The 25,423-nt window shown below is 47.5% G+C and overlaps 1 long non-coding RNA gene across 1 annotated transcript in view; it reads right to left on the bottom strand.

The window, feature by feature from the left end:
- Window positions 1–24,186, bottom strand: part of LOC141075975 (uncharacterized) — a 50,602-nt gene extending 26,416 nt beyond the window's left edge. The window contains exons 1-3 of the long non-coding RNA XR_012227382.1: window positions 24,088–24,186; window positions 19,189–19,295; window positions 1,509–1,630 (exon numbers count right to left, since the gene is read on the bottom strand). This is a non-coding gene — a long non-coding RNA (uncharacterized lncRNA). The remainder of the gene's footprint in view (window positions 1–1,508; window positions 1,631–19,188; window positions 19,296–24,087) is intronic.
- Between the last annotated feature and the right edge of the window lie 1,237 nt (window positions 24,187–25,423).

The raw sequence follows: 25,423 nt of genomic DNA, 5'->3' as shown, positions 1-25,423 counted from the left end.
ATATAGTTAGCAGTCAGCATGAAATGACATGGCAAAGAGCTGCCCACATGGTTATTGAATATTATGAATGTGACAACTACGAAATAATCTATTTCCTCTCCCTAAGTGTCCTTCATGCGCTCTGACCGATTGGATGCATCCCCTGCTCCCTGTTTTCTATTTACTATAATTTACTAGTCTAGAATGATTTATGAACATTTACAGAGAACCTGCACATCTGGAAGGAGGAATAACAGTCTATTGGTAGGTGACACTCTACAAGATAAACCAGATCAAGACAGCCATATTTCGTGGTCCAAATATGAACCGTAATGGCTAAATTGACCAAGGGCATCCTGAACCTTATTATATTAATCTGAGTTTGAGTCGGGATAACTGGAAACAACCCAACATCGCAGTCCGTATACGGACTGCAAAACACTGATGTGTGAAATGTAGCTATGTCTATACACAGAATAACTCGGACATTGTCCTGACTTCAGTAAAGGAAGTACAAGGCATTATTAGCACTGCTAGCATGAGTGCACCCAGGATTATACTGTCTCAGAATATCAGCTCATTAGCAATGTGTCACAGATCTGTCAATTGTGAAACTGAGGTGTGTACATTGCTGCAATGCAGCCTAGTGAACGTCACACATGATGGAGTTCTGGCAGCGGTTCATCTTTGCATTACACTTCAGAAGCTGCTTCAAACCACTAACTACTCCTGAAGGGCTACAGGCAGCTCTTCTAAAGTGGACCTTAAAAATAGGATTATTGTTTGGGATCCACAACAACAGCGATGAATGAGCAGACAATGTGATGTTGACAGGCAGACCAACCACAAGGCACGCCATTGGGGGGATTCCAGCTAAACCGATACTTTGCAGCAGGTTATTTCACTCTTAGTACACTAGTAGTATGATGGACCCTTACAGGCATCTTTAGGTTGGGGACATCTTTGGACAGTTCTTATAGCTATAATTAGGATTAAGGAATAGTCCCCACAGGAACCCTTCTATTCACTAGAACGGAGCATTATTGTAAAAAGTCACTCTTTTTCCAGCAACTCCAGTTGCTAGTGTTCTTGAATGAGCACGAGTGGTGGAGTTGGGGTCAAGGATATTAAGGAGTCAGAGTGGGAGGATTGGCTTCCCAATTCAACAGCCCAGAGTTGAGCACTATGTAACACTACATTGCCTCATCATCAGGAATATTTGACGTGGGCCTGTCCAAATAACAAGGTAAGCTGGTCATAAGTGCATAGCTGTTTGTTTCTACCAAACCAGAAGCAAATATGTCCCAACCATGAGTCCCCTAACCCTGTAGCCAATCAGTGGCCTACACAGTTCAATTTTGGTCTTGCACAGTGGCAGCAATGGAACGGAAAGTAGAAGCCAGTAGTAAGAAAACCTTCTTTTTTCTTTTCTCCAGGCTGGTCTCATTGTGGAGTTTAAAAATACATCAGAAAAGCCCTTTAAAGGAGAATCTGTCAGTTTACCTGACATGTCTATGTTATAAGCTCACCTGGTAAGGTGGATCTCAAAGCTCTAGGTCAGGGTGAGCAACAAAAGCTGAAGGTGATGGCGAATCAGACAGGGCTTGCTGAATGGCGAGTGGATCAGGAAAGACCAGGATCATGGGATAAACTGGACGGCAGGCAGGCAAGCGGAGCAGGATACACCAGAAGACACAGAGCCAGGTGGGTAGATATATACAGGAAATTAAAAAGTATAATTAATCCAAGACTGGCTAATGGCATAGTTGCATGTTATCAGGAGACATATAATCAATGGCAGAGACATAGGCAATCAGCAAACAAAGAGCACACTGCAGGTAGAAATGATGGCATGAGAAAAACTATTGCAGCAAGCTGCGAGTGCATCCGATAATTGGATTACATGCACCCATAAAAGTCTATGGGTGCGCGTGAAACATTAGACTACACATATAGTAGATGTCATCCAAGCGCAGTCTGATTACCATGGACACAAAGACAATGGAAAAGATGGAGAAATTAAGTTTTCCATCTTTTCCGCACCTGTGATACGATTCTCTCATGCGAGAGAATCAGGTCACACTAAGGTGACACTCAGATCAAACTCCGACAGACTTTGATCCGAGTGACATTAGCATAATCGGCCCGATTGTCTCACATGAGAAAATTACCATTTAGTGCTACGTTCACGGTCAGTTGTTGGTTGTAGAGGTTGCTGTGTAAAACCTCACCAGACTGTGAGACAAAACGTGAAGCCACTCTATTGTCATGATCCCAGGGCAGATTTTGACCTGCACGTCAGGGGTTAATGTCTTGGGCTCAGTGCAGGCTTGACCTGCACGCCGGGGGTTAATTATTGTAGCCTCTCTTTGGCTCAAGGAGGGCTTCTTATTGCCCTGGGAGACTCCAATCACTGTCAGTTATACTTTTGCCTTTGGCCGAGTGTGGTGACCCCTGTGTGCCTGTGCCTTCTGATTGTCTTCTAGCTTGCTTATATGGTTCTGACCCGGTTCTGTCCCCTGTTGTGAGTTTGTCTCTTGATTCTGTACTGTTTATCTGCTTCTCTGGTTTCTGACGCATTGCCTATGTCCTGACTAGTCTCTGATTGCCCCTCTTGTACTTTGTTTCTATCTCCGTGTATGACTCATTGCTTACGTTCTGACTACTCTCTGCTTGTCCCTCTGGTACCACGCTGCCCACTCTGTGTATGACCCCCGTTTGTCTGATTTGAGGATCCCTGTAGTAGAATCCTGCACTTATCTCCAGCAACAGGATGCTAAGCCCCGCCCCCTGCAGTCACATGATCGTAGGTCCTTCACTGCTTTCTACCTTCAGTGACACAGGTCCTGTGAGCCTGGAGCACGCATCGTCACCACTGCTGCCCCGCTCCACGGGTATCTTTGGGCACAGGTTTGTACTCAGGATATGCGCACTGGCTCAGTGAGCAAGTGCAATGTGGTGTTCCTGACATTATAACTGACCTATGCCCAAAGATACCTGTGGAGCGGGGCACTGACTGTAGAAAGCAGTAAAGGACCCACGATCATGTGACTGCAGGGGGCTGGGATTAGCGTCCTGCTGTCACATGATCGTAGGGCCTTCACTTGGGTCCGATGTCAAGAAATTCATTTCTGCTTGTGAAGTTTGTGCCCGTTCTAAAAGCTCGCATAACCGGCCAGCAGGAGAACTCATACCGTTACCGGTTCCTGATAGGCCATGGACTTTATTACCGGTCTTCCACCATCCAGGGGCAATACCGTGATCTGGGTGGTGGTGGACAGGTTTTCGAAACAAGCCCATTTCATTCCCTTGGCAGCATTACCCTCAGCAGCAACATTGTCAAGGTTGTTTGTGCTGCATGTGGTCCGATTGCATGGGGTACCCCTGAATGTTGTGTCTGACAGAGGTGTGCAGTTTGTGGCCAAATTTTGGAGGGCATTCTGTAAGAAATTGGGCATCTCACTCTCCTTCTCCTCGGCATATCACCCGGAGAGTAATGGTCAGACGGAACGCACCAATCAATCCCTGGAACAGATTCTCAGGTGTCTGATCTCCACCAGACAGGAGGATTGGTGTGATGCGTTACCGTTTGCGCAGGAGGAATGCCTGGCTGCTTGTTCATTCAACTTGTAAAATTAGCAGTTTACCAGGAGCACGAAAAAAAACCTGGACTAGAGAAGAAAATGGCTGACTGCAGCTCCTAATGAGTGGTGGATGTGCTTGGCAGGAGAATCACTTAAAAGTGTGAGTGCATGTTACATTTTTAGACACGGAGGACTCAGACTACCTCCAATGAGAACAGAAGATTGGGTAAGCTGAATTCTGACATGCCCGATCTTCCTTTCCCACGACATCTACTGTCACTCTCATACACATTAGATCATTGGCAGGTTTAGTGAACATCATCTAATGTGTATGAGCATGTTTCATCTTCCAGTTACAATGGTATCTAATGTGCAGCCCCAGGCTCTTTCCAGATTTAGCTGAACTGCCGTTTTAGTAATACTGACCATTTTTAACTTCACTTGTTTTTCATAGCTCTTTTGCTAGTCTGGACTTTCTAAGGTAATTATCTACAACCTCCGTCTGTTTTGTCAGAATTCTGCTTGGACTACAACTTTTTCATTCTTTGCTTATTCCATGTGCTTTGATATGCTATCTGAACACCGCACACTGCCTACTTTCCACTAATCTAGGCCAAAGCTAGACAGTTCCTTTCAGGAAGCATAAATCATGCTTTCTAGGACCTTAGAGAAGCACTCTACCTCCCATCAACATTTGCATCCTCCTAATATGTTGCAGTCATCATATTATACAGCACTGTGTACTTACAATTGCTCATTTTGCCTTTCTACCCAGTAAATTATAGTTTTTTCTATACTCTATGTAGAAACAGGAAGTCTCTTTTCCCTGCAGAAATCATTCCCTCTTCATCTCCTGACCCAGCTGCTCCCTCTTCCCCCTGCCAGGGACGTTTGCATTGACTCATGCAGGGAAATTGACCTCCTGTTTCTACATAGAGCTTAGAAGGATTCAGCTAGTCAGTTTTTAATAACGTGATGTCATAGATCTAGAGTTAACTGGGTCGAAGGGCAAATTAGCTATTGTAAATCCACAGTCTTATATAATATAATGATTGCAATATAGTAAGAGAATAAAATGTTGATGGGTGTGCTTATTTAAAGGAAAGATTCACTATAAGAAAAACTGAGATCATTACATAGGATCCATCAGCTTGGTCTTTCCTTGATTCTCTAATGAGTGCCAGAAAAAATGTAATGGGAACCTGCGCTGCCCGAGAACTGTTGTCACAGCGCAGGTGCCGGCATACAACACAGGAGGAGGCGGCGGCACACAGGGGCGTGATGGATGGGAGGCGGCGCCCAGACGCAACACAGGGGCATGATGGACGGCTTGGAGGCGGCACACAGACGCAAGACAGGGGCATGATGGACGGCTGGGAGGCGGCACACAGACGCAAAACAGGGGCATGATGGATGGCTGGGAGGTGGCGCCCAGACACAACAGGGGCATGATGGATGGCTGGGAGGCGCCTGATACAGGGGGACACAACATACCTCTGACGCAATACAGGTATGGGGACCTATCTATAAAAGTTAATATTTCGGCATTACTAAGGGTCAGAAACCTAAGAGCCACCTTCACAGAGTGCAGCATTAGTGCTGCTGAAGGTGGCTCTTTTACTTAAAAACGCCCTGGGGAGACAGGTTCCCTTTAAGCAAAGTCTGACACTTTGGGCTCACTCACATGAGCATGTGGGTCGACCGCCAGGGCTGTGGGGTACTCGGTACCGGGCCGGTCTCTCAGAGGGGAATGTCACAGCAGCGGTGACCCGGTCCGTGGCCCTGGGCGCCCATGTAAAAGGGGGTTAAGGGTGATGGAATAAAGTTTATGAGTGAATGATTCATGACGCCACCTGTGGTGTTCGGCAATGAAGGTGTTACGCCGACGCTGCAGACAGATCCTCTGGGACAGAAGGTGGGGTGCAGCAATGATGGTGTAGTCCTCCACAGGCAGAGCTGTAGTCCCAGGGCAGAGTAGATGAAGAGGTTAGGTGTTGAGGAAGAGGGTGTAGTGTTTGGCACAGAGATGTAGCAGTGCTGGAGAGGTTGCAGGAAGAAGGCAAGGACACAATAGGGTGCAGTTTCTTTACCTTTACTTGGCAAATGCAGTCCAGGGTCCAGAATACAGATGGCACAGGAGCTGGCTAGCCTGGAAGCAACTTAGCAATCTCTCTAGGCAGATGGGTTGTGTAGTCTCCATCCTAGCGCTTAGTTTTAGGTACTTGCAGTACGGTGTTACTCTGAAGTTCCACTTGCTTATTCTCTTTAGAACTCCCTCGTATGGCAGACAGCTGTAGCCTTCCTTTTCTGGCTCACACGTCGCTGTTGTGCCTCCGAGTCTTATGTGGGAACGAGCATTTACAGCTTCCTATTCCTCCGGTTGCTGTTGAAGGAACATCAGTATCCATACAACCTTGGGAGACTGGGCTCCAGATCATGCGCTATAGCTGGGAATGAGCCTGAACTCTCTGCTCAATCTCCCAGCTCTTCTCCTCAAGTCCACACACGTTGCCCTCCTCACTCGAACTCCCAATTTTCCCTTCCTGGCCCCCAGAGAGCAGCTCTTCCCCCCAGTTTTGGGTTCAGAGCTCCCTCTGCTGGCCTGGAGTGGAAGCTGTATTGTGTGTTGTAGTTAACTGCCAGAGAGATCCTTTATTGCTTCCAAGCATGACATCACACTCCCTAGGAGGAAGTCAATGCCATTGTGGTGACCAAACTCTTGGAGGCGCCACATTCCCCCCCAGTGCAATTCAGTACTCCCGGACTGAAGAGAAACATGTAAACATATAAACAATTATAAATATAACAAGATTTCCAAAAAAAAAAAAAAAAATACAAAAACCAAAGCTCAAAAATAGTCCTAATGACAATTAGTCCAATGTCCATGGTCCAATTCCTGAACAATTAGTAAACTATATACAAGATAGTTTTGACCACACATAGTCCTGTGGTTCAGCTGTCCATTGAAACAAAATAAAATATCCAAAAAGTCTTACAGAGTCTCTGTAGGCACAAAACTTGAAACGTTGCATATTTACAGATCAACATTTACAAAACTTATCTATATGCGGAACCTTAGGGGTGGAATACCTTGGGTACTACAGACAGACCTACGTAGCACTGGTGTGGGTAAACTGGGTAGTAGCTGTCTACGAACTCTTAGACTCACTATGGGCATGACAGATTCACCACTGGCAGGGCAAAGGTTCTCTGGCTCCACTGCTGGTGTAACATCCGCTGCCTGAACTTCCTGATTTTCAGAGTTCTCTTGAGTCTCTGCTACTTCAGTTGCAGTAGGCTGGGGAAAGATTAGGACAGGGATTACAATGGCTTGATCCATTCTTGTCCAGTTTGCAGGAAATTCTCCAAATACAGTGCTGACCTTTTCTTCTTTTTCCTCTATGGGTTGAAGGTTGTTTTGTTCTTCCATCCTTTCCTTTAGCTGGTCAGGGCACAGTTTCAGATGATCTCTTGATACTGCTGATGAGGTTTCTCCTCCATCCTTACTGATAAGGCACACTTTGGTGTTGTCGAAGTTTGATGGTAAGATGGTGTAGGGTTCAGCTTCCCATTGGTCATCCAATTTATGCATCCTTCTTTTCCTCTTTAGGACTTGTTCTCCTGGTGACAAGGGAACTGCAGGTGCATGTTGATTGTAGTTCTTCTCTTGTTTTTGTCTTGCCTGCGCTAGACTCTTTTCTACGCACTCTTGTACTCTACGGTACTGTTGCCGTCACTCCGTATCCCAGTCAGCATCTGCTGATATCACCTCAGGTGTAAGGACTCCCATATCCAAATCAATAGGCAGCTTGCCAGGCCTCGCTCTGATTAGGTAGGCTGGAGTGCAGTTGGTGGAATTCACAGGAATGTGATTGTAGAGGTCGACCAGATCTGGCAACTTCTCTGGCCACAGATTCCTCTCTTCCAAAGGCAAGGTCTTTAGTAGATCGATCACCGCCTGATTCATCTTTTCACACATGCCATTGGTCTGTGGATGGTACGGTGTTGTCCTTATCTTCTTGCAACCGTACAAATTACAGAATTCCTGGAACACTTCTGCCTTAAAAGCTGGACCTTGATCTGTAAGCACTCGCTCGGGATATCCGTGTGGTCGACAAAAGTGCTGTTGGAATGCTCTGGCTGCTGTCCTGGCTGTTTGATCCTTGACAGGCACGACTACCAGGAATCTCGAGTAGTGGTCAACGATGGTAAGAGCATAAATGTAGCCTGAACGGCTTGGAACCAGCTTCACATGGTCCATGGCAACCAACTCAAGTGGCTGCTTGGTTATTATTGGCTGCAAAGGAGCTCGCTGGCTGTTATGGTCCTTCCTGCGCAGATTACATTGTCCACGCTCCTGGTACCAATTTTCAATAGCCTTCCTCATACCAGCCCAGTAGAATCTCTCCCGGAGCAAGGCCTCCAACTTCTTCCATCCGAAGTGTCCAGCTCCATTGTGGTATGCTTCCAAGACCATTGATGCCTCCCTCTTTGGGACTACTACTTGCCAGACCAACTCATGAGTGAGGGCATTGATATTCCTCCGGCACAGCTTTCCCTCATAGATGAACAGCCGGCCTCTTTCCTTCCACAACTGCTGGGTTTCTTCAGGAGCATCTGGATCTGGGCGTGAGTCAGCTTGTGACAGTAGCTCCTTTACCAGGCGGACTGCGGGGTCGCTATCCTGCATTTCTGCCCAGTCATGATGAGGCAATGGATTTAGGATGGCCTCTTTCACGATAGACTGTCTGTTTCTCACTCCTTGGGCACGTTGGGCCGCAATTGGCCGGTGGAAGGCAGGTAACTATTTCTTCGAGTGCCTCAGGGTCTTCTCCTGCATCTGGCAGATTGGGCATTCTGGACAGCGCATCAGCATTGGCATCCTTGTGCCCCGCTCGGTACTTGATGGTAAATTCATAGTTAGACAGCCAGGCCATCCATCGCTGCTCCAGTGCACCTAGTTTGGCAGTTTCCAAGTGAGTCAATGGGTTGTTGTCCGTGAAGATGGTAAACTTGGCTGAAGCTAGGTAATGCTTGAATCGTTCAGTCACAGCCCAGACTATGGCGAGGAACTCCAGTTTGAAGGAACTGTAGTTGTCAGGGTTCCTTTCAGTGGGACGAAGCTTCCTGCTGGCATAGGAAATCACTCTTTCTTTGCCATTCTGTACCTGTAACAGTACTGCTCCCAGTCCCACGTTGCTGGCATCAGTATACAACACAAATGGTTGGTCATAGTCTGGGTAGGCCAGAACTTCATCTCCTGTGAGAGCCATCTTCAGTCGAGTGAAGGACCTCTCCAGTTCCTCGTTCCATTCAAATGTAGGACTCTTCTTCCTGGCTTTCTTGGGCTGGCCCACCAGAAGATTTTGCATAAGCGTGGCTATCTCAGTGAAGCCTTTGATGAACCTTCGGTAGTAGCCTACCAACCCGAGGAATTGACGTACCTCATGGAGGTTGCTGGGCTTCTGCCAGTCCCGGATGACAGTGACTTTGTCAGGATCCGGTGCCACACCTTCTGCACTCACTACATGACCGAGGTACTGTACCTTGGGCTTCAGGAGGTGGCATTTGGAAGGCTTCACTTTCAGGCCAAAGTTGGACAAGGCTTCAAACACCTCAGCCAGGTGCTTCAGATGGTCTTCATAAGTCTTGGAGAAAACAATGACATCATCAAGGTATAACAGAACTGTCTCGAAGTTCTTGTGTCCAAGACAGCACTCCATTAGCCGTTGAAATGTCCCAGGGGCGGTGCAGAGCCCGAACGGCATGTAGTTGAACTCGCAGAGACCCATTGGGGTGGTAAACGCTGTTTTCTCCTTATCTGCCTCTACCACGGGAACCTGCCAATACCCGCTAGTGAGATCTAAGGTGGAAAAATAGTTAGCAGTTTTAAGTGCGGCTAATGACTCCTCAATTCCGGGTAATGGGTAGGCATCCTTATGTGTAATGCTGTTAATTTTTCTGTAATCAACACACATTCTCATGGTACCATCTTTCTTTTTCACTAAGACTATTGGAGCTGCCCAGGGGCTACAACTGTCTCTGATCACCCCAACCTCCTTCATTTCCCGCAACATACTTTTGGCACATTGATATTGTGTTGGGGGTATAGGCCGGTACCTTTCTTTAATGAGTGGATGATCTCCAGTGGGGATATGGTGTTGAACCCCTTTAGCCTTCCCAAAGTCTAGAGGGTGTTTACTGAATACCTGCTCATACTCCTGAGTCACTCGGTAAACCCCATTCTTTTGGTATGAAGGGATGGAGTCAGTTCCCACCTGCAGCTGCTGACACCACTCCTCCAGCTGCTTTACAGAGCCATTGTCCTCCACCTGGTCGGATGAGACCAAGGGCTCTGCTGCCCGTATTGCATTGTTACTGACAGTAAGCAGCTTAGCAACTGTGGCATACCGAGGTATTGCGGCCTCCTCCTCCCCACAATTCAAGAGGCATACAGGTACTCTCCCTTTGCGAACATCAACTACCCCTCTGGCTGTCAGGACAGTGGGCCGGCTATCAGAGTATACTGGCTCTACCAATGCTTGGTAATCTTTTCCTCTGAGGCCTATGGCTGGCCGACACCAAATTAACATTTCACATCTGGGGGGTATCGCAATGGGGAAAGAATCACTCACTCTAATGCTGCCAATTTCTCCGCCAGAGAGTTCTACCTGCTGTCTTTGCATCAGGGCCTTGATCTCCTTCTGCAGGACTCGTTGTTCACTGGAACCAGCACTCTCGGCTACCTGTTGCAACAAAACAATAACCTCGGCAAGACAATTTTCAATCACATTAGTACCAAGGGTCATCATTGGGTTACATTCTCGTCGATCAATGTCTACAACTATCAGACCTTGAGATTTTAACTCCACTCTCCCCACTTCAATGGTAATCTCTTTACATCCTACTTGCGGCAACGACTGACCATTGCTGGCAACTACTGTGAATTCATCACTTGGGCCACGGGTAAGTTCAGAGTCAGCCCAATACCGCTTGTAAAGGATATATGGCATAGTTGTCACCTGAGAGCCAGTATCCAGCAAAGCGTTCATGGGGATGCCGTCAATCACCACTGGGAGGACCGGTCGGCCTCCAACATACTTGGCTCGCCAGTTCTTTGGGCCTTTTGGTCCTACTCCTGGGGGTTGGCCCTCTGCCCCAGGGGTTGCTCGTTTAAATAACAAAACATTGCAATGTGGCCTGCCTTGTGGCAGTGACGACAGATGGGACGTCCGTCCGGGTCATAGCGATCGTTGTCTCTCCCTTGGCGTGGCGGGATCCTCTTCTTCCGTAGCCATGGGACATCCTCTGGACTGAAGGCCAGCTGGATCTTCTCCTTTGATGACACCTGCAGGGACTGCACAGTTTTGGCAAGTGCAGCCATATTTTTGGTCAGCTCTTGGACCTGAAGACGCAGTTTGGCAGATGGGTCTTTGTCCCGAGTCTGTGCATCAGCCTCCACAGGGCTGAGAGGGAAAAATGCTGCTTCTTGATGGTATGTGATCGCTGGGCGCCTAGGGGGCGCTGGACGGCTGACATTTGGGTCATGCAGCACTCGAATAGCCCTGTCTTTGAAGTCTGCAAAGTCTAGGTCAGGGTTTTGTAGGGCTATGATGCGCAGCTGTGCTCTGTCGGTACTGGATAAGAGGCCCACAATAAATTGCTCCTTTAACAGTCTGTCTCCATCTTTCACACTGTCTGGATCAATCTGCTTGATGGCTCGCAGCGCCTCCTGCAGGTTAAGAGCATAGTCCCGTACACTGTCCTGCACTCTTTGCTTACGCCCAAAGAATCTCACCTTTATTTCAGCTGCAGTACGAGTGTCAAAGGTGCTTCTTAGCTTAGACAGGATCTTTTTAGCAGTCTCTTTATCAGTGTCCTGCCAGGCTTTTATTTCCCTTTGCGCTGCACCAGTTAGCTGCCCAATAAGGATGTTCACTTTCTGGCTTTCAGACAGAGGATACACCTCAAACTGCACAGTCTCTTTAAATTCACTCAGGGTATGTCACTCCCCTGAGTACTGCGGTAGCCAGGCCCCTCTCGGTATATAGGACATGGACAGCGGCATTATGGGGACTGCTGCGGTGGGCGCTGATTCTTGCGGTGCTCTGGAGGCAGCGCTGGCTGCTGGATGCAGCGGCGCTATGGGAACCGCAGCTGCGCTGGGCCCTGCAGCTTGTGGCACTGTGGGGTTTGCAGTGGCGTCCGCTGCTGTGTCTGCTCTTGCTTCAGACATTCTCTTCCCCCCTAGTTAACGTTTGCCAGGCCCTGGGTTGCGCTGGCTTACCGTTACCTCTCCACCGGCTGGACGATCGGGGGACGCCGGGACTGCAGGCCTCGGCTTCTCACTTCTTGTGCTGGCCTCTTCCCGCGCAGCACTTCACTCTTCGCGCTTTTCGTCTGGCTCCGCCCACGACGGCCCGCCCCTTAGGCTTCCCGCGCGCGCCAATCACTGGGGTAATGGCGGCAATTGCGCAAACAGTCTATGGCACACAAGACCCGGGGACACCGGGCTCCGTTAATCCTGTTTGTGATGCCAAAATGGGTTGCCCGCCAGGGCTGTGGGGTACTCGGTACCGGGCCGGTCTCTCAGAGGGGAATGTCACAGCAGCGGTGACCCGGTCCGTGGCCCTGGGCGCCCATGTAAAAGGGGGTTAAGGGTGATGGAATAAAGTTTATGAGTGAATGATTTCTGAAGCCACCTGTGGTGTTCGGCAATGAAAGTGTTAAGCCGACGCTGCAGACAGATCCTCTGGGACAGAAGGTGGGGTGCAGCAATGATGGTGTAGCCCTCCACAGGCAGGGCTGTAGTCCCAGGGCAGTGTAGATGAAGAGGGTAGGTGTTGAGGAAGAGGGTGTAGTGTTTGGCACAAAGATGTAGCCGTGCTGGAGAGGTTGCAGGAAGAAGGCAAGGACACAATAGGGTGCAGTTTCTTTACCTTTACTTGGCAAATGCAGTCCAGGGTCCAGATTACAGATGGCACAGGAGCTGGCTAGCCTGGAAGCAACTTAGGAATCTCTCTAGGCAGATGGGTTGTGTAGTCTCCTTCCTAGCGCTTAGTTTTAGGTACTTGCAGTACGGTGTTACACTGAAGTTCCACGTGCTTATTCTGTTTAGAACTCCCTCGTATGGCAGACAGCTGTAGCCTTCCTTTTCTGGCTCACACGTCGCTGTTGTGCCTCCGAGTCTTATGTGGGAACAGAGCATTTACAGCTTCCTATTCCTCCGGTTGCTGTTGCAGGAACATCAGTATCAATACAACCTTGGGAGACCGGGCTCCAGATCATGCGCTATAGCTGGGAATGAGCCGGAACTCTCTGCTCAATCTCCCAGCTCTTCTCCTCACGTCCACACACATTGCCCTCCTCACACAAACTCCCAATTTTTCCTTCCTGGCCCTCAGAGAGCAGCTCTTCCCCCCAGTTTTGGGTTCAGAGCTCCCTCTGCTGGCCTGGAGTGAGTGGAAGCTGTGTTGTGTGTTGTAGTTAACTGCCAGAGAGATCCTTTATTGCTTCCAAGCATGATATCACACTCCCTAGGAGGAAGGCAATGCCATTGTGGTGACCATACTCCTGGGGGAGCCACACCTGTAACATGGTCAAGTGCTATCCAATGTTTTATCAGATAGTATTAGGCCTAAGGTTATACTATGGGGCAGTGCAGAGCTACAAATTTATTCTCATGCTGATTTGGTATAAGAAAACAATCACAGCATGCTGTGAATGGACCCGGAATTCAGATCACATAATAATAATAAATTTTATTTCTATAGCGCTGACATATTCCGCAGCACTTTACATTTCAGAGGGGATTTGTACAGACAATAGACATTACAGCATAACAATAGTCACATGGATTATAACAAATACCAAGAGGAATGAGGGTCCTGCTCGCAAGCTTACAGTCTGTGAGAAAAGAGGTAGACACGAAAGGTGGGTGGTAACAATTGCCCTGATTGTATGGACCAACCATAATGTTAAGTGTGTAACAGTACGGACACAGAGGGCTAATGGATGCATAAAGCATGTGGGAACATGATGCGGGGAACCTGGTTATGGTAAAACTTTTGGCTGTGCCACACAGGGATAGATTAGGTTAATGTGTTGAGGCGGTAGGCCAGTCTGAATAAATGCGTTTTCAGGGCACGCTTAAAATTGTGGGGATTGGGGACTAATCGTATTGACCTGGGAAGTGCATTCCAAAGAATTGGCGCAGCACGTGTAAAGTCTTGGAGACAGGAGTGGGAGGTTCTGATTATTGAGGATGCTAACCTCAGGTCATCAGCAGAACGGAGGGCGCGGGTAGGGTGGTATACTGAAACAAGGGAGGAGATGTAGGGTGGTGTTGAGGGCTTTTTGGGTGAGGGTAATAAGTTTATACTGAATTCTGGAGTGGATGGGTAGCCAGTGTAATGACTGGCACAAGGTAGAAGCATAGGTGTAACGATTGGATTACACTCATACAAATCTGTGGGTGTGTGTGAAACATCGAACTGCACACGGATGTCATCCGAGTGCAGTCTGACATCCACGGACACAGACAATGAAGAAATTAAGTTCTCAGTCTTCTCCAGGCCTGATACGATTCTCACATGCAAGAAAATAAGATCATGCTAAAATGACACTCAACTTAATCTCTGACAGAGTTTGATCCAAAAGTCATTTGCATAATTGGCCTGATTCTCTCACATGACAGAATCATGGCTCGTGTGACCCTGGCCTTAAAGGAGTAGTCCCATCTCCAAGATCCTATTCCAATATCTAGTAGGTGTAATAATAATAATATTACCACATACCTCCAATTAGAAATGTAGTATAGTTTTTCTGATTCGCTATGTCTCTTATGTGCAGGCACTGCAAGACTATAGTTATCCATGTATCCATGGTTATGACCACTAGCAAGTAGCTAACTGTCACTAGATCAGTGGTCGTAACCATGGATACATAAAGTCTTGCAATGCCTGCACATTTCCAATCGGAGGTATTTGCTAATATTACTACACCTTCTACATATTGGGATAGTATCTTGGAGATGGGATTACCCCTTTAAATGGAATCTGTCATGAGGTATTTGCTATGTAATCTGAGAGCAGCAAGAAGTAGTGGCAGTGACACTGATCAATGTACCACTTACTGGGCTGCTTGCCTCAATTTTAATACAATTACTATTTTATCTACAAGTTTTCTGAATGCTGAGCTCTGTAAAACCTTTCCTACACCACTGATTGGCAGCTTTCTGTGAACATATGCAGAAAGCTGCCAATCGGGCAATATTTCACAGAGCAAGAGGACTACATGACACAAGACAACCCTACATAAGTCCATGACAACCCCATCTAATAGACACAGATTAGATATTAGAAAAAACTTTTTGACAGGGTGATCAATGAGTGGAACAGGCTGCCACAAGAGGTGGTGAGTTCTCCTTCAATGGAAGTCTTCAGAGGGTAGAGAGACATTGTCTGGGATGATTTAGTGAATCCTGCTTTGAGCAGGGGCTTGAACCAGATGGCCCAGGAGGTCCCTTCCAACTCTACCATTCTATGATTCTATGATAGTACTACAGGACTGTCAGAATTTCCAGTCAATGACGCATCTTATGACACATCAATTATATTTTACATTTCTTATTTAACCCTTGATAACTCCTTTTAATAAAGCTGGAGAATGAGGAGAATCAACAAATGGCTGTGGGTCTGGCTTCTGAAAATCATCAGGGCAAAGGTAATATCACCACAAACATTTTTCTTTCACCTGGCTACACATTTACTCAGCCAAATGAATGGGCAACTGTTTAAATAACTGAAATAACTGGAGTCGCTCTTTGTTGGTAGTTGTTTGCTATGGCTAATGATTTAAAGACATTGAGTCCTTCTTTTTATGTGTAGATGTACTGTCCCCATTGTAAAATAAATACAATATCAACAATATTCTTGCATTTTTTTAAACAGTACATCAACCACAAAAGGTAAATTTATTCTCCAGGTGGTACCGGTTAAAACGATACCAATTAAGTTATTTGCACAAAACTTAAAGTAACGTCATTCTCCAACAAACAGAGGTGCTGAAATTGCTGGAACTGAGCTGCTGCGAGCGATGGGTATGCACCAAGCAGAGGTGCCGAAATTGCTGGAACTGAGCTGCTGCGAGCGATGGGTATGCACCAAGCAGAGGTGCCGAAATTGCTGGAACTGAGCTGCTGCGAGCGATGGGTATGCACCAAACAGAGGTGCCGAAATTGCTGGAACTGAGCTGTTGCGAGCGATGGGTATGCACCAAACAGAGGTGCCGAAATTGCTGGAACTGAGCTGTTGCGAGCGATGGGTATGCACCAAACAGAGGTGCCGAAATTGCTGGAACTGAGTTGCTGCGAGCGATGGGTATGCATCAAACAGAGGTGCCGAAATTGCTGGAACTGAGTTGCTGCGAGCGATGGGTATGCACCAAACAGGGGTGCCAAAATTCCTGGAACTGAGCTGCTGCGAGCGATGGGTATGCACCAAACAGAGGTGCCGAAATTGCTGGAACTGAGCTGTTGCGAGCGATGGGTATGCACCAAACAGAGGTGCCGAAATTGCTGGAACTGAGCTGTTGCGAGCGATGGGTATGCACCAAACAGAGGTGCCAAAATTGCTGGAACTGAGTTGCTGCGAGCGATGGGTATGCACCAAACAGGGGTGCCAAAATTCCTGGAACTGAGCTGCTGCGAGCGATGGGTATGCACCAAACAGAGGTCCCGAAATTGCTGGAACTGAGCTGCTGCGAGTGATGGGTATGAACCAAACAGAGGTGCCGAAATTGCTGGAACTGAGCTGCTGCGAGCGATGGGTATGCACCAAACAGAGGTGCTGAAATTGCTGGAACTGAGCTGCTGCGAGCGATGGGTATGCACCAAACAGATGCTGAAATTGCTGGAACTGAGCTGCTGCGAGCGATGGGTATGCACCAAATAGAGGTGTCGAAATTGCTGGAACTGAGCTGCTGCGAGTGATGAGTATGTACCAAACAGAGGCGCTGAACTTCCTGGAACTGAGCTGTTGCGAGCGATGGGTATGCACCAAACAGAGGTGCCGAAATTGCTGGAACGGAGCTGCTGCGAGCGATGGGTATGCACCAAACAGAGGTGCCGAAATTGCTGGAATGGAGCTGCTGCGAGCGATGGGTATGCACCAAGCAGAGGTGCCGAAATTGCTGGAACTGAGCTGCTGCGAGCGATGGGTATGCACCAAGCAGAGGTGCCGAAATTGCTGGAACTGAGCTGCTGCGAGCGATGGGTATGCACCAAACAGAGGTGCCGAAATTGCTGGAACTGAGCTGTTGCGAGCGATGGGTATGCACCAAACAGAGGTGCCGAAATTGCTGGAACTGAGCTGTTGCGAGCGATGGGTATGCACCAAACAGAGGTGCCGAAATTGCTGGAACTGAGTTGCTGCGAGCGATGGGTATGCATCAAACAGAGGTGCCGAAATTGCTGGAACTGAGTTGCTGCGAGCGATGGGTATGCACCAAACAGGGGTGCCAAAATTCCTGGAACTGAGCTGCTGCGAGCGATGGGTATGCACCAAACAGAGGTGCCGAAATTGCTGGAACTGAGCTGTTGCGAGCGATGGGTATGCACCAAACAGAGGTGCCGAAATTGCTGGAACTGAGCTGTTGCGAGCGATGGGTATGCACCAAACAGAGGTGCCAAAATTGCTGGAACTGAGTTGCTGCGAGCGATGGGTATGCACCAAACAGGGGTGCCAAAATTCCTGGAACTGAGCTGCTGCGAGCGATGGGTATGCACCAAACAGAGGTCCCGAAATTGCTGGAACTGAGCTGCTGCGAGTGATGGGTATGAACCAAACAGAGGTGCCGAAATTGCTGGAACTGAGCTGCTGCGAGCGATGGGTATGCACCAAACAGAGGTGCTGAAATTGCTGGAACTGAGCTGCTGCGAGCGATGGGTATGCACCAAACAGATGCTGAAATTGCTGGAACTGAGCTGCTGCGAGCGATGGGTATGCACCAAATAGAGGTGTCGAAATTGCTGGAACTGAGCTGCTGCGAGTGATGAGTATGTACCAAACAGAGGCGCTGAACTTCCTGGAACTGAGCTGTTGCGAGCGATGGGTATGCACCAAACAGAGGTGCCGAAATTGCTGGAACGGAGCTGCTGCGAGCGATGGGTATGCACCAAACAGAGGTGCCGAAATTGCTGGAATGGAGCTGCTGCGAGCAATGGGTATGCACCAAACAGGGGTGCCAAAATTCCTGGAACTGAGCTGCTGCGAGCGATGGGTATGCACCAAACAGAGGTGCCGAAATTGCTGGAACTGAGCTGCTGCGAGTGATGGGTATGCACCAAACAGAGGTGCTGAAATTGCTGGAACTGAGCTGCTGCGAGCGATGGGTATGCACCAAACAGAGTTGCCAAAAGTGCTGGAACTGAGCTGCTGCGAGTGATGGGTATGCACCAAACAGAGGTGCTGAAATTGCTGGAACTGAGCTGCTGCGAGCGATGGGTATGCACCAGAGTTGCCAAAAGTGCTGGAACTGAGCTGCTGCGAGTGATGGGTATGCACCAAACAGAGGTGCCGAAATTGCTGGAAATGAGCTGCTGCGAGTGATGGGTATGCACCAAACAGAGGTGCTGAAATTGCTGGAACTGAGCTGCTGCGAGCGATGGGTATGCACCAAACAGAGTTGCCAAAAGTGCTGGAACTGAGCTGCTGCGAGCGATGGGTATGCACCAAACAGAGTTGCGAAAAGTGCTGGAACTGAGCTGCTGCGAGCGATGGGTATGCACCAAACAGAGTTGCGAAAAGTGCTGGAACTGAGCTGCTGCGAGCGATGGGTATGCACTGGTTTTATTTTAATTGGGATCCTGAGCTGATGAAGCTGGGGTGGTCCAGTAGAGGACAAACCCTAATAATAGAAAGAAAATTGTGTTTCAGTTGGTCTTTACTAGACTAGAATCCCCTTTTATAGGTAAATGGAATTTTAATATCCTTTTTGAAATGTCATAGCAACATGTCAGCAGTTGTGATGGGTGGCGTCTGAGTGCTGTGCCCCTTTCGCTTCTGATTGGCTAAGCCAGCAGTGCCTGGATGCACAGAAAGGCTCCTTCTGCTTAACAGAAAGCTGCGCAGAACCAAGCAGAGCACAAGGGTCTGCTGCTGCCCTTTGGTTTTAGTAGTTGTTGGGGGTCTCAGCACCTGGATCCCTGCAGATCAATACTGCTGACACATCATTATAACAGATCACAAGTTTTTTTCTATGACAAGTACCCTTTAAAAGGAAACTTTTAACTGTCAGCTCTTGAAGCAAGGCGTATTAGAGGTGCCCTGTGACTGGCTGCTTCCTGCACACATTAAACACACTCAGGTCTCTTTCACACATCAGTATTTTTGATCAGTATTTCATCAGTATTTGTATGCCAAAACCAGGAATGTCTCCAAAATAAAGAACAGGAGTCAGTCGTTCAACTATATTTTTTTCTTGGTAAGTTCCATTCCTGGGTTTGGCATACAAACACTGATGCAAAATACTGACCAAATACTGACCTGTGAATGAGCCTTCACACACATGCTGGCAGCTCTGCAAACATTCCACCATCTAAACAATGAGAGAGGAAGTGACTCACCCTCCCACACAAAGGATGGCTTCTCAGGCTTTTTCTGTAAGTTTTCATGAACAGCACAGGGGCGAGTCCTGTGTTCACAACACTTCATCACAGCATTATGAAAGCATCTAGGAAGCAACAAGTAGAGGAGGAATAATGGGTTATTGAGGACATGCAGGAATACATTTTTACTAAAGATGCTAATTAGTGGCAATATAGTTAATACTTACAGTGAAAACTAGCTCCCATTAAAGCGAGAAATTACCATCTATAACAATATGCTACTTACAGCAATACATTTGCTTAAATGGGTTCTATCAGTAAGATCACCCCCCCAAAAAAATTGCACATATGCTAGTATGCAGGTTTTGGTCTTTGAAATGTAATACACCCACTGACACCTTTTAGATCTTCTATCTGTTGCTGCATTTCTGTTCATAAGTAAATGAGGCATTATGTGCTGTGGGCATGACAGCACACTTCCTTAGCCTTTGTCTCCCCTGGGTTATTTCCCAACCAGCAACCCCTCTTTCGCATGATTGAGCTCCCTCTCTGTGTGATGTCAGACGCCAAGAAAGGAAATAAGGAGCTATCAATCAAGTTACAGAGGGAGGGGCAGGCAGGGGAAACAACCAATGAAGGCGATGACTCCTTAAGATCTCTGTCAGGCTCAGAGCACTTAACATCTAATTTGCATATGAATAAAACCACTAATTACTCAAGAGTGCAGCAACAAATAGAAGATATAAAAGTTCTGATGGATTTACATATCAAAGAGCTTACTTGCCCAAGTGCTGTTTGAGGGGATGGATTGGTTTCATCTTAGTGACATATTTACTTTAAAATATTTACATGACAATAAGCGGCTGGTACCTTCAGTGGCAAATTTTCATTTCCCTGCAGCACAATACAGGGGAAACTAGATATGACACTCTTCTGACTGAAATCAATGGGCAGAGCATGTGATTGGTCCTTTGTAACTTGCTCTCCAAGCCAGCTAATGCCTTAATCAGACATCTATGATTTTCTGGTTCACAAAAATGGTCCTAGTGTCATAAGGGTTTTGATCCAAGTTTGGTCAGTGTTTCAGTTTTTACCATCAGTGATTCGGCAATGATTTTCATTGATTCGGCAATGATTTTCTACCTGTGGCAAAACATTTTTGTATGCCTGATCACAACAACACCATGGATATGAAATTACTGGTATTGAAAAGTAACTTCACATCCCAGAGAGACAGGAGAGTCTGGGAGTATAAATTTATGACGACCTTTGACACTCTCAGTGCTGGAATGAATTTGTCGCATGGATTTATGTCTTTTTACATCAATTAAGGAATTTGCTAAGACCTTGTGGGGGCATCACAACACATTAGGAGACCCCAATCAGAGGACAATAAAACATCCAGACTCCTTATCTATGAACTAGTCCAATATTTATGTTTCTCCGTATCCCATAATGATAATTCTGCTTAACGTCACTTGCCTTATCTATTGCATTTTTTCTGTGCTGTGTTGTGCATAAATATGTGACTCTTCAGATTTTGTATTAGTCTAGCCTGATGAAGAGACCTGAGTAGTCTCGAAAGCTTGCAATGTGGTACCATCTTTTCAGTTAGCCAATAAAAGGTATCAACCACTGAGAACTCTCAATTCTGAATATTTTTCTATCTACTGGCTAACACGGTACAAAGATATACATCTTTCCTGTATCATAAAGGATTTAGTGTACTTTTTGTTCTTGATCCATCAGAAATGGAACTGCTTTGTCTTTATCTTTCTTTTACCATTTTTTCCTTGTTTTTTTTTTCTTTTTAGTTTAGCATTAATAATATGAAAATCTTAATTAAAATAGTTTGAACAACAAAAAAAAGACAAATATGAACATGGCTCCATGGACTGTAATGTGTACGTGAACTATACATGAAAATCCCAGATGGCACACGTACTGACTTCACGGATGTCTGGATGAGGTCTAAATAGAGCTTTTCCAACAAAGGTTGGAACTACTTAATAGCATCATTTTTTTAACTAAGGGTCCAGGAGTTCAATTGTTTAATCCATCAGCAATTCAATTTTACTAATTTAGCAGAAGCTACAAAGTAGCTTGAACCGAAAGCTGGCCCAGTGTTGTGTAATACAGAAGTGGTCTGTGGTTAAGAGCCTCAGAATGTGCCCTCCTTCACTATCAATTGGTGAAAATCCAAGATGAGCCAGCTCTGCTCTTTTATATAGGTTTTAAGTGGAGAGACAGAAAATATGACAAGGTGTTGATGATCATTGATGAATTGTTCATAGATACCCCAAATCTACACCTCCATTCATCAATGAACATAACCATCTCTATTCATGGAGACCGCAGTCTTTTTTTTTCAAAGTATACCATAAAGTGTTCCCACTAGACATGGGTGTGATACAACCTATCTCTCTAAATTCTTGCATACAAATGAAGCTGTCTTTCTTTCCTGCTCTCATTTACATATAAAAGTGAGACTTGGAAAGTGCCATTGTTATGGGAAGGTCAAAAAAAACAGGTGTTTGCACAAGGCATGGGGAGAAAAAACAAACCATAATTAAATATCCAATGCACCTGGCGAGCCTTTTTTTAATGGCGAAACCATTTTAAGAACACAATCTTTTTTCCAGAAGTGGCTCCACCGTCATCTTTATAGAGATTACTTGGTGCTGCTGCTACCTTAAGGCCCCGTCACACACAGCGATCTCGCTAGCGAGATTGCTGATTTTGTGACACCACAGCGATCTCGCCAGCGAGATCGCTGTGTGTGACGGGGATTAGCAACCAGTCCCCCTGCCGGTTATCGCTGATCGTCCTCGATCGGCTTGGGCCATTTTTCGATCACTGGTCTCCCGCTGGCCAGCACGCATCGCTGGCCAGCCACGGCTCCTGGATACCAGATGTTTACATTAGAACCAGCGTGCTCGCTGGTCCTGATCGCTGGAGGGGCTGTCTAACGATGTCCCAGCGATCCCATCCATGTCGGATCGTTGGTGGGATGACTGGGACATCGTTATGTGTAACGGGGCCTTTATTCCCTTTCAAACCAACCATACACTTTTGAAAAATGCTAATTAAAAAGTGCCCTAAGCCTTCCCACATATTTCACCAGAGACCAATAAACCAAAACTACAGAGCAATGAGTGGGATTAAGGAGATAAGTACTACGATCCATATTATGATCAATGAGAGCTAATGGTGTACCTGATCTGCTCCTTGCACACACTGACCTATGTAAGGTTTTAATATTCCATTCCTTTTAAAATAAGTAATTAAAAGTTAATTTTTATGGTCTTTAGATAGGGATTTTTGTTGCCTTTTGGCAAATTCTCCTCGACCTTTCTGCAGCTTTCCACACTGTTGACCACCACATCCTACTCTCTAGGCTCCAGTCACTAGGCATTAAGGACACTGCCCTCTCCTGGTTCTCTTCCTATCTTTCTGACCGCTCCTTCAGTGTTTGGTTTGCTGGCTTCACTTCATCTCCTCTTCCTCTCACTGTTGGGGTACCTCAGGGCTCAGTCCTTGGCCCCCTTCTCTTCTCTCTACAGATTTGGCTTTCAGTACCATCCTTATGCTGATGACACAAAACTATACATGTCATACCCTGACCTTACCCCCGCTGTACTAAAGAACGCCAGTGACTGTCTGTCTGCAGTCTCTAACATCATGTCCGCTCTCTATCTGAAACTCAACCTTTCCAAAACTGGACTTCTACTCCCGCCTTCTACCAACCTCCCTAAATCTGACATTACCCTCTCCGTGGGTGGCACTATAATAACACCCCGGCAGCAGGCGCGCTGTCTGGGTGTTATGTTTGACACCAATCTCTCCTTCACCTCCCATATACAATCTCTTGCCTGCTCTTGCCACTTACACGTAAAGAACATCTCTAGAATCCGCCCTTTTCTCACCGTGGAACCAAAAAAAGCACTGTTGCCTTGATCCACTCCCGCCTGGACTACTGTAACGCTCTATTAATTGGCCTCCCAATCACTCGACTTTACCCTCTCCAGTCCATCCTTAATGCTGCAGCCAGGGTCATCCATCTGGCTAATCGGTACTCAGACACGTCCGCTCTTCCCAGTCGTTACACTGGCTGCCCATTCTTTATACAGTAGGATCCAATTCAAAGTACTTGTTCTCATCCACAAAGCTCTCCACGGTGTGGCACCCCATTATATCTCCTCCCTCATTTCTGTCTATCAGCCTGAAGCCGGTTTCACATGTCAGTGGCTCCCGTACATGTAGTGAGTTTCCTCACATACCGGAGACACTGACACACGTAGACACATTAAAATTCATGTGTCTCTGCACATGTCAGTGTGTTTGTCACGGTCATGCACGGCTGGACACAGCGCCCCTGTTAGGGCTGGCGGAACGCACCAAATTATAAAATAATAGTAGGTGCGTTCGCAGCCCGGGGTCCACCGTGCAGAGGTGGTACACTGCTGCTAAATAATGGAGGGAGAATCTAGTGGTGTGAAACCAGTCACACGTGGGTTATGTCACCCAATGTGAAAAGGGACGAACTCTGTTAATGCACAGAGCTGCACAACCGCTGAATGTAGATGCCGGAGCCTGTTAAGCTCACAGAGCCCGGCCAAAAGAGCGCACAGTGTACGGCCACAGAACTCTACCCCAAGGACACGGGGATAGAGTCCTTCTAGGCCCACTGAGCGTGCAGCATCGCTGCCGCGAACGCCGCTATAGACGCTGGCAATGAATCACGCGCACTGAGGCGTGCCGAGTCCCTGGTGAGGACAAATGCGACTCAACCACTGACCTACCTACGCCTAAGCCTGGGCGCTAGCAGGCTAGGCTGTACAACACATGCGTAGCAAGAGTAGGGGTTTCTTAATGAGTCATTCACCAGAGACAATCTTACGTGCATACATCACTCACTCCACATAGTCTGTAAATCCAGTCATATCCTAGCGCATGGCCGAGCGGCCATGCGAACCTTTTATAGCCGCGAGCGTCCGGGACCTGCCTGGCTTCTCGGATGGGCCAATCTGAACAGGAGCAGGACCTGAGCACGTGACCTTCGATCTCCAATGGGAGATCACTCCACGGGCATGCCCAGTGGCCCGACATGGAGAATCTCGCTGCTGAGCAGCATGTATTGCCATAGCTGTGCCAGAGGTGGCAGCAGCAAGCAAACCCACGGAGCTGGTCTGAGCAAAGCGGCTGGACTGACCAGTTTGCTGAGCAACCTCCTCTGTGGCTGGACAGGAATGGGAGACCGCTGGAAGTAAGGCTCGGGATTCTCGCTGTGCAGCGACAGAAATCCGACGCCTAACAGCCCCCAGCAGGGTGGATTTAGGTGACACGTGTGACACTGGATACACCACCTCCAGTTGGGCGAATTTAAATAATAACACTTGCAGCTGGATATGCCACCTCCAACAGGCAAATTTAGGTAATGCAAATCTGGAAACCCCGCCTCCAGTAAGGTGAATTTAAACAATAAGGGAAAAGCTGGGTAACAATGGTGGCCCTGCGATAGGGAATGGGGATGTGGAGACCTCCTGCACTCCCAAGTCAGTGTCTCTACACTCCTAGCGTTCCCTAGGCCGGTTCTGCACTGGGCGCCGCTCAGGATACCTTTAAACCTTAGCTCGCCCTCCACCTAAACCCGCACTAGTGAAGAGGACGGTGTGGAAACTAATCCCACCACTGCACTAAACACACATAAGGAAAAGAGACAAAACAGGCGAACACCGCTTTGCTCTGTTGCTTATGCTCCCAGCAATAGAGCCCACCACCTGCGTGCATCTTTTCCTCCGACCGGGTCCAACACCATAGTGCAATAATCCTAATGGCCACTGGGGGCAAAAACCAAACCTTGGCACACAGCCAAAGGAAAAAAAGGTTACTTTGTGCATTTAATCTGTCAATTTTTGATCGTTGGTGTCCCACTGGCCAGCATGCATTTTTGTGTTTGACGCCGACGAGCGACCTCGTTGGCGACTCAGAACTCAGGGACGCAGGGGGGAGTCGTCAGAATAGCTGCTGCGTGACAAGGTCCCAACGACCGCCGAGGTCGTTATACGGATCGCCGGATCGTTGCTGCGTTGCTGAGTAGATCTGTCGGACCGCTTACTAGCGACCATTTAGCGACATACCAGCGATCCTTACCAGGTAGTATCGTTGTTGGGATCGCTGGTGCGTCGTGTAGTGTAACGGTACCCTAAGTGTGCATGTGTAGCCCATTCACTATCCCCCACTCCCTCAAGAT

The sequence above is a fragment of the Dendrobates tinctorius genome, unplaced genomic scaffold (assembly GCF_039654945.1).
Source record: "Dendrobates tinctorius isolate UK_male_01 unplaced genomic scaffold, ASM3965494v1 ptg000383l, whole genome shotgun sequence".
Lineage (NCBI taxonomy): Eukaryota > Metazoa > Chordata > Amphibia > Anura > Dendrobatidae > Dendrobates > Dendrobates tinctorius.
The sequence above is the reverse complement of the archived record's forward strand: the minus strand, read 5'-3'. Positions and strand labels throughout refer to the sequence as shown.